This window comes from Podarcis cretensis (assembly GCF_951804945.1).
Source record: "Podarcis cretensis genome assembly, chromosome: 3".
In the NCBI taxonomy this organism is placed as follows: Eukaryota; Metazoa; Chordata; class Lepidosauria; order Squamata; family Lacertidae; genus Podarcis; species Podarcis cretensis.
The window spans coordinates 29377636-29386938 of NC_137172.1; the positions used below are offsets into that span (position 1 = coordinate 29377636).

General features: G+C 40.7%; 1 long non-coding RNA gene across 1 annotated transcript in view; it reads left to right on the top strand.

Moving 5' to 3' along the window:
- Nucleotides 1-780: 780 nt before the first annotated feature.
- The window catches only part of LOC307212006, a 70324-nt gene continuing 61801 nt past the window's right edge, over nucleotides 781-9303 (top strand). Inside the window, exon 1 of the long non-coding RNA XR_013836716.1 lies at nucleotides 781-1158. This is a non-coding gene — a long non-coding RNA (uncharacterized lncRNA). The remainder of the gene's footprint in view (nucleotides 1159-9303) is intronic.

The following is a 9303-nucleotide window of genomic DNA, read 5'->3' on the forward strand; positions in this document are numbered from 1 at the left end:
GGGGCACAGCTGTCTGCAGCCTGAGGAAGTACCATTCACCTTGGGCCTGCCCATAAAAAAGCAAGTCTGTACAGTGAGATATTAGGGTGATGCCTGCTGTTTTCCAGGAACTCCTCTTGTGAGACATTTGTGGGTGAGTTGAGAGTTTGTTTGGACCCTGGGTGAGAAGCCGCAGGCTGAGAGGGAGGGAGTACCAGAAGAAAAATGAATTAATACTGATTTGCATATATTAGTAACTTTGCATTAATATAACATTTTTATATGTAGCTGTGTATCTTTGTAATATTTCATTTAAGTTGTCCGTTGGCACTTCCGTTTTTTTGTATACCACTTAGAGGTGTTTAAAAAATATTAAGCAGTATAGAAATTCATAAATCATCAATCGATCGGATGGCCGCAGATACTGCACTTCCCCACCCCCCTGGGTAGAAAGAGGTGTGTGTTGACACTCTGTGTAGCTGCCCCCTGTTTCTGGGACCAATGTTGATTTACTTCAAAACATGTTAAGAAAGAATCACATTCCTTTGAGTTTAGCCAGAGGGGAGTCAATTGCTGTGATGGGCCTGAAGATGAGGAAGTGGAAAATAAATGAAGGTTTAGGGAGGATGGGTTATATTTAAAAAAACAACAACAGGAAAGACAATTTGGATTTGGGAACCACATTTGTATCACATCCTACCTGATCTCAGGGTCCAGGTAGCTTCATATGGAGAGAGGTGGTCCTTGAGGTATTGTGGTCAACTCTGAACTTGGTGCCACAAGAGGGTGAGATGTTTCTTCGGCTCCAGCGTTTTGGGAGGCAGTAGTTGAGAATCCCTGAATGGGTACGCTGTAACTCTTACATCTTCCTAGAGAAATGAACTTCTGAAGTAGCTAAAAACTACAAACAAATGTTCCCACTGCCCATTTTCCTGCCCTCTCCCTGTAGGCCCAAGGTGTCCAGAAACAAGTGCAAGAGGCATGAAGGAAGCAGCTTAGTCTCTAAGGCTCAGAGAAGGCAGCAAGGAAGAGCAGCAGTAGGCCTCAAAGGTTTGAGAGTAGGCCCCTTGCAGGAAAGGGGGGCTCACCAGAAATGCCTACCCTTGACGGCCCTGAAATTTTGAGGGCAGCCAAATGAGGACGCAGTAAAAACTGCCAGTGCCAGAAGTCTAATGTGTGGTGAGTTTTTGACCATATCTTAAGCAGACCTGCCAGGCTATGTCCACTTCCCCTCACCTTGGGGAGAACTAGGTTATGGAGCCTATTGTTCCAACCCGCAGTCTATATGTGAATTTCTGTGTGTGGGGAGCTCCGAGGTGCACCATCTAACCTCTCTTCGGTTCCTATACCAACAATCTAGGAACTTTTACCACTTTATAACTAACCTAAGTTTTATTGCCTGTGCAACTTCTGTGAAGCACATCAACCTGACCTTTGAAGGGTTTGTAAGCAAACCATTTTTTTAACTTAACCAAAAGTGTGTTCTTGTGCTGGGGGAAAAGGGAAACTTTGGGGGAAAACCTTTTTAAGGGGACACTTTTGAACTTAATTAAAGGGACTTATTTTAAAGGTCTAATGGTCTGTATCTCCATGCTTTCCTTTGCTGTATGTTTTATGAATTTAAATCTCTGCTGGGTTTCTCTCACCAAGGAGTACTTGCCCCAAGCTTTGATCTTGGCATCCAGGAATTCTCCTTTATGTATTTTTTCCTGCACCAACAAGACTAGCCATCGATTTGGAAGGCATATCTCACACAATATGGAATTTAAGAATTTGTGAAGTTCTTCAACTGGGGTCCCCAATATGACATCCTTCTAGGTGCTACAAAAGTTCCCTTAGAGGGATGTCATATTGGGGACCCCCCAAAAGTGCCTGTTTATTATGGGGCATGGGGAGGGTGTCTCTTTTTTTGCCTGGTTATTTGTTTTGGAGAGGTGTTTTGCATGGGGTGTTGGCATGGGGTGTTGTGAGCATCGCCATTTCTAACATTGTGGAAAGCGTATTTTGTGATTTCTATTAGCATTTCTTATATTTCCAAATGTGCTCTTTCACGTTGCTGTAAGTAAAGTTACTTCATGAAAGTAACATATTCAAATGAGAACTATTGGTAGGAGCAGAGGGCAGGAAAGAAGCTATTTTTTATTCTGTTTTGAATGTGATATAGAAACCTGTATTGGGGGAGGGGGAATCCAAAACATCTCATTTCTGTAGTACAGAAAAGCATCCCATTATCCAAGTGCACTGGAGCTCTTTTTAAACACCTGGCTCAGGGCTCTTTTTTTAATAAAAGAAAAAATTGCTTTGAGCAAATACTGTAGAATTTTTTTTGAAAGTGAGAAATAATGTTAATGTGGAGAAGCTACCAACATAAGCCTGAATATGATAAACCAATTCATTCCTCTTTAAGGAACAGTTTTATTTAACACAATTAATGCTGGAACAAATATTTAGAGTGAACTTTGGATTTGATCAGTTCTGTGTATTTACATGATATGAATTTGATTTGGGGCGTTTATCCAAGTGACACAAGTCCAACTATAGTTATCTAAGCAGCTTGGGCAACGTGCAAAATGCTCAGATAATGTGAGGACTGCTGATATGCTGATCTATGGCTCCATGGATGTCACACAGGACACATAATGAGCCTATGAGTAATGAGAATATCCTATCTGCAAAGATTAAAAGAGAGATATTAATGATCACAGTTTGTGGGCTGGTGGAAATATTATTCACCCTATGTGCAGGGCACAGAAATGTCCTTACAGTGGTGATAAACACAGGGAAAATAATGTTTTGAATTCACAGTATTAGGATAGATTGAAGCTGCATAGCAGCAGCACTGCTGCTTGAGGTTTGCAACACAGAATAACAGCACATCTTAAAACGGGCCGGCCCTACCATTGGGAAGAGTGAGATGGCTGATTTTGGATGTCAGGAAAGAGCAAGTTTGTTGATTAATTATCCTTGTTATTGCAGTAGGGAACAGTAGGCACCTGTGTGATTTTCTGTGGGGTATTCTGCACCTTGATTTGGGGACAGGGGTGACATTTCCTATTCTGTCTCTGGCAGAAAAATGTCTTGGACTGCTTCTGATCATAAGAGTCACATAAATGTGATTCTTCCCAGGTTTTCTGAGATGGAGAGGGGGAAACTATGTATGCTATCCTAACCTATTGAAGGAAGTGTCTGACTAAAATACATTTTAAGATGCTAACCAACCAGTTATGCTTATACAGCTGATCAAGATAGAGTGTGGCCTGAAACTTGCTGTTATTTTACAAATGTAATATGCTCTGATTTTCCAGTGTGGATCGCTTTCCATACCCAAGACAAATTGATCCACTGTTTTAGTTGCTTCTTTTATAATCTAGGTGATTTCCTTTGGTATCTCCTTTTTCCCTTGAACCTCTGCCTGTTTGTCCAATATATCAGGCAAACAGATTCTGCTTGATCCGCCCCTTTTGTCAGACACAATACCATCAAAGGCAGTGATTTGTGAGCTTGAGAGAGCAGAGACAATGTGTGCTTGGGTCACTGGTAATTAAGGAATGTCAGTGGTCAAGAAGGGCGAAAATCAGTTCAAGCCAAACTGAAGCATTTAGGTATTTTAGTGCTGCATCCTTTTAGGTCTCTCTCAGCTTATAAATATTAATTTAAAGACTACCAACAAGGACAGTAAACGGATTTAGGCATAAAACTTCCTGTCAGGAGAGATTTATGCCCAATAAAAGGAGAGCTGGATAGAGAAAGCCTGCTTCGCTAAGTTTATGATAGACAGTGAAACAGTGCCATCAAAATAAAAAGGATTCCACCATGTAGCTTGCTGTATGGGGTGCCTCCGTTCTTAATCAGCATCATGCGGGTGATGTTTTCTTATTTATTGTATTGTTTTCTTTCATAAAGACATCTGATGTGATATGGTTAAAGGTCTGGGGCAGTGTAAAGAATATACTAAGTGAGCTCTTATTTTTGTGTTCTTATTACCACAAACAGGGCAATGCTAACTTATCCATTTTGCTGTTTTCTTTTTTTCCTAGCTGAGTATTTACATTGAATGTGAGCACGTCAGCATAATTTTTGGAGAAGTGCTTTCTCATAAAGTCAGCACCACCCAAAAAGGTGTCACTTAGGAACATAGGAAACCACATAGCAAGTCAGGCCACTGCTCCATCTCTAGCTCAATATTGTCAATATTGGCAACAGATCTCCAGGGTTTCAGAGAGAAGATGTTCACAGCCCTACCTGGAGGTGCTGGAGATTGAACCTGAGGCCTTTTTGCAGGCAAAGCAGATGCTCTACCACTGAGCTTTAGATTCCCTACCAAATACTATTTGCAAAAGCACAAAGATAGACAGGTCAGGTAGATATGAAAAATTACTTTTATTATAAGTTATCAGGTGAGTAGAGACACGGGGCTGATTATTTTGCATGATTGCTTTGCTCTCAAGTGTGACTGCTTTGCTATTAGAGGGAATGGTTTTAAGGCCTGGTTTATAAGTGTCAGGAGCCACCCTGCTATGGTAGCTATTTGTGCTATGGATGATGGGGCCAATAAAAACGTAATTATTGCCCTGCTGGATCAGACCAATGACCTGTCTAGCCTAGTATCTTGTTCCCCTTTATAGCCAACCTGATGTCCACAAACCAAACATGAGAGCAGGAATCCTCCCACAGCTGCTCTGAAACAATGAATACAGTGGTACCTCAGGTTAAGAACTTAATTCGTTCCGGAGGTCCTTTCTTAACCTGAAACTGTTCTTAACCTGAGGTACTGTACCACTTTAGCTAATGGGGCCACCCGCTGCTGCCGCACCACCGCTGCGCGATTTCTGTTCTCATCCTGAAGCAAAGTTCTTAACCCGAGGTATTATTTCTGGGTTAGCAGAGTCTGTAACCTGAAGTGTCTGTAACCCGAGGTACCACTGTATTTAGAGGCATAGTGCCATAGGTCTTGGAGGTAGCATATACAGTAGCTACCATGACTAGTACCAATGAATAAGCCTATCCAGTCTTGGTTCAATCTCCTTTTAAAGTTGGTGACCATCGCCACATCTTGTGGCAGTGAATTCCATAGGTTAACTATGGTTTTTTGACAGATTAAGTGTGTTTTAAACTGTTGGCTGCTTTGATAACATTTTTTGGTAGGGGAAAAAGTGGTATATGATGCAAATAAAAAAGTAAAAGGCTAACACTCTGTTTTTTCATAGTTCGTCTTGCTGAGACTTGAAGTTCTCAGGACTCCTCCCAAAGATCTGCTTATCAGCATTCTTGTTTCCAGTTGCCACCCACTATGCAGCTGGACATATGAATCAAGCCTAATCCTTCTTTCTTTTTTTTGCGGGATGTATGTTGAATCAAGAGGGACAAAATTTACAAGTGTTTCCGCTATGCAACTTTCACATTCATTCCAATAAGGCTTTTTACAAGTGGCACAAATAAGCTTTGCCAAAATGAATGAAAACTGTGTAGCAGCAGAGTTTTCACCCTAAATCAGGGCTGCAGCATTATTCTTGGCCTCTGACTGCAGAACGATTTCTGGGCTTATTGTGCCGCAGAATTTATTAACCTTGATAATCAAATTCACTCCCCTGGGGTGTTGCTTTGTTGAATGAAGTCACTTGTTCTTGCGTTATGGTAACAACAGTGAAGTCAATGAAATCTGACCACAAACCGACTTATTATGAAATTTCCTGACAACTGATTTAATGGCTTGGTCAGAAAGCAAAGTTATATGGTCCTAATTCCCTTGAAAAAGTAATTTTGTTTACAGCAGGTTCACCAAGGCTGTTTATTTTTAGAAGACATGTGGGACTGGCAACAAAACATTGCAGTGTATTCTTGCTGCCAGCCAGTCAGCGGCCAAGCCTTCCTCTAAGGTGCCCCATTCTATCCATCCTCCTTCTAGTGTTCCAGTTTTCTTTTCCAAGTGATTCTCAATGTTCTGTGGCTACCAAACATGTTCAGTCTTCCTTTGGCTGTGTGTAGGCTTGCAGGGGTGGGGGTAGTTCCCTTAAGACTATTATTATTATTATTATTATTATTATTATTATTATTATTATTAATTTATTTTGTTGTTGTTTTAAATAATTTTTATTGATTTTCTTTCTTGCAACAAATATCCATCATCATTACTAAACTTTCATTTTCCAATTTCCCCCCTCCCTGTTGACTTCCCTCAACCTCCATTTCTGCTTTGTTACATCAAATGGTACAATCTACTGTTTATATAAGATACTATGTTTTCCCATTGTTATATTTCTTTGTTCTCTGTAAATAAAATTGTAAATGTTTATTTAAATCCTGCCAGTGAGTCCATTTTTTTGTTTGTTTCTGCAAATATGTTGTAAAGGGTTCCCATTCTTTTTCAAAGACACTATTGTCCTTTTCACGCAACTTGTCCATTAATTTTGCTAACTCTGCATAGTTCAACTTTTCTTGCCACTGTTCTTTGGATGCTACTTCTCCGGTCTTCCAGTTTTGTGCTATTAACATTCTTGCTGCTGTTGTAGCATACATAAATAATGTCAGTTTTTCTTTTGGCAGCTCTTGTCCCAAAATACCCAACAGAAAAGCTTCTGGTTTTTAAACAAATGTTATTTTAAACATTTTTCTCAATTCATTGTATACCATTTCCCTTTTAAAAAAAAATAATCTTGCACTCCCACCACATATGGTAAAATGTACCTTCCCCTTCTTTATATCTCCAACAGTTCTTTTGTTCTGTTTTATACATTTTTGTCAATTTTACTGGTGTGGTATACCACCTATACATCATTTTCATACACTTCTCTTTCAACAATATGCAATCTGTGAGTTTCAAATTCACTCTCCACAACCTTATGCAATCCTCAAATTGTATATTATGACCTATGTCCTGTGCCCACTTAATCATTACAGATTTAACTTCTTCATCTTTAATTTCCCATTCTAACAGTATATTATACGCCTTCTTTAATAGTTTAGAATTGTCGTCTATAATATCTTTTGGAATTTGGAAACTGTGTAAGTAAATCCTCTCTTGATGTTCATCTTGTTTCTCAACAGCCCCACGTTGGCTCCAATACTGTTGGCACTCAGTACCTGCATTTGCTATTAGAAGGAGTGGTGACAGATATTAAAATTGTAGCTTAGGACCAGTTTGCACTGGAAACTCATTTGAACCAGTTCCTTGGTGTAGGGTAGCCTTCAGCCAGCTGTTACTACCGTACTTACTACAGCCAGCTGAAGTCTTCTGTGTCTTTGCTACAGTGCTCTTGTTTCTCTTCTCTGCTGCTTGAAGCCCCATACTTAAGAGGTTGAGATTGTGCTACCCTCCTTAGATGATGGGTGTTGGCAAGGTCAGTGCTATTGAGAGGCTCAGTATGGGGCCTTCTGGCTAGCTGTAGCACCTATTGGTAGCTGTAATAGTCAGTTGGAGACTTTTGTACATGCAGAGGCAGGTTCACAAACTTCCTTGCTAACCAGCTGTTAAGGTAAAGGTAAAGGTACCCCTGCCCGTACGGGCCAGTCTTGACAGACTCTGGGGTTGTGCGCCCATCTCACTTAAGAGGCCAGGGGCCAGCGCTGTCCGGAGACACTTCCGGGTCACGTGGCCAGCGTGACATCGCTGCTCTGGCCAGAGCCAGAGCCGCACATGGAAACGCCGTTTACCTTCCCGCTGGTAAGCGGTCCCTATTTATCTACTTGCACCCGGAGGTGCTTTCGAACTGCTAGGTTGGCAGGCGCTGGGACCGAGCAGCGGGAGCGCACCCCGCCGCAGGGATTCGAACCGCCGACCTTTCGATCGGCAAGTCCTAGGCGCTGAGGCTTCAACCCACAGCGCCACCTGCGTCCCTAACCAGCTGTTAGGATGTATAAAATTGGCACAAGGAAAGGATGAGACTTGAGTGGAATCAGTACAAATAACCCTGAAAACTATCCTCCATTTCCAGATTTGAACTGGAAGAATAGACCCCTGTTAGAACATTCTGTTTGTGTGTCGTAGTCGTGTGAAATCAGAAAGATCCCCCATCAAATGCCCTATGTGTCGCTTGTGATAATGTCCTGCAACTTCTTCAAATCTGTGTTTTTGTGCACGTGTTTGCTAAAACAGCGTTTCTTACTCCACTGAAAAATACAGGAACTGATATAATTGCAGGTATTACACTGCTGAAATATCAGCCTTTATGACTTTATTGCATGCTAGAATTCACTGCTATAAAATGGGTCTTCATAATAGCTATATGAAGGGAGGAGGAGCAGGAGAATATATAGAGAAAGGAGAATGGAGTCATATATTTGGGGATATACCTTTTTTTGGCAGGGGGAAGCCCCACACTATATCAGAGATACGCCTTGTGGTCGGAATAAATGTGAAGCCAAGGTCCTTAGAGAGGATCGCTCTGAAAAGAAATGAAAAATGCATAAAACTTTGTTTAATTTATGGAATTTATATGCTGCTGACCAGTAAGTATAAAGTTCTGTTCCCTTGGTCCTCACTATCACTCATGTATTACTTGTCAGTAAATGTGGTGCACTCAGAACTTAACAGCTACGGCAATATTTCTGTTCCCACTGCAGCTTTACTACACCCATGAAACCCTGTAATCTTTAAATTCCCTCACTGTTAACATCTGCTGAAACATTATTGGTCCCAGCATAGCCAAGCTGCTCTGAAATTACATTTAGCAAAGTAGTTAATGCTAACAGTATAATTTTAGAAGCAACCATGTTTAAAAAAGGCTTTATAACTGGTGTGGCAACTGCATTTCCTTCAGATTGTATGCCTTTTTCCTGCTTCTGGTTTACACCATTATCTCATTTGTATGCCACTAGCCTTGCTTACAGAAGAATTTTCTGGTATTTATTTATTTTTCGATCAATATAGTCTCATTTTTTCCCTTTTCTTTGCATGTGTCTGTCTGCTCAAATCTGCTGGACTATTTAAAATACCTGCCCCATTTGTGTGTGTGTGTGTGTACCAAAAAGATTTCCACCACAGGATCAGATTATGTAAGTTTTTAGAAGGTTGAGGTTGGAAATTAATCAGGTTTTAATAAGATGAATATATTTTGTCATCCAGCCAGGGTGTCTTGCATGTTTGAAATTCAAATTGTCTTGCATATGAACAAAATAAGCAGGTTACCACACTGTCACTCTTAACAAGGGTACATTTGTGTGCCATTATAAAGGAATGGCTGCACAGAGAACATTCAGCCTAAACTATCCAAGTGCTAACTATTATAAAGCACAACAAGGAAAGCATTCTTTAGATTTCCCTGTGTTGCTCTAAAACTACAGCCTAAATTCACTGTGGTTTAATATGCCTCATTATCCATCAAGTAC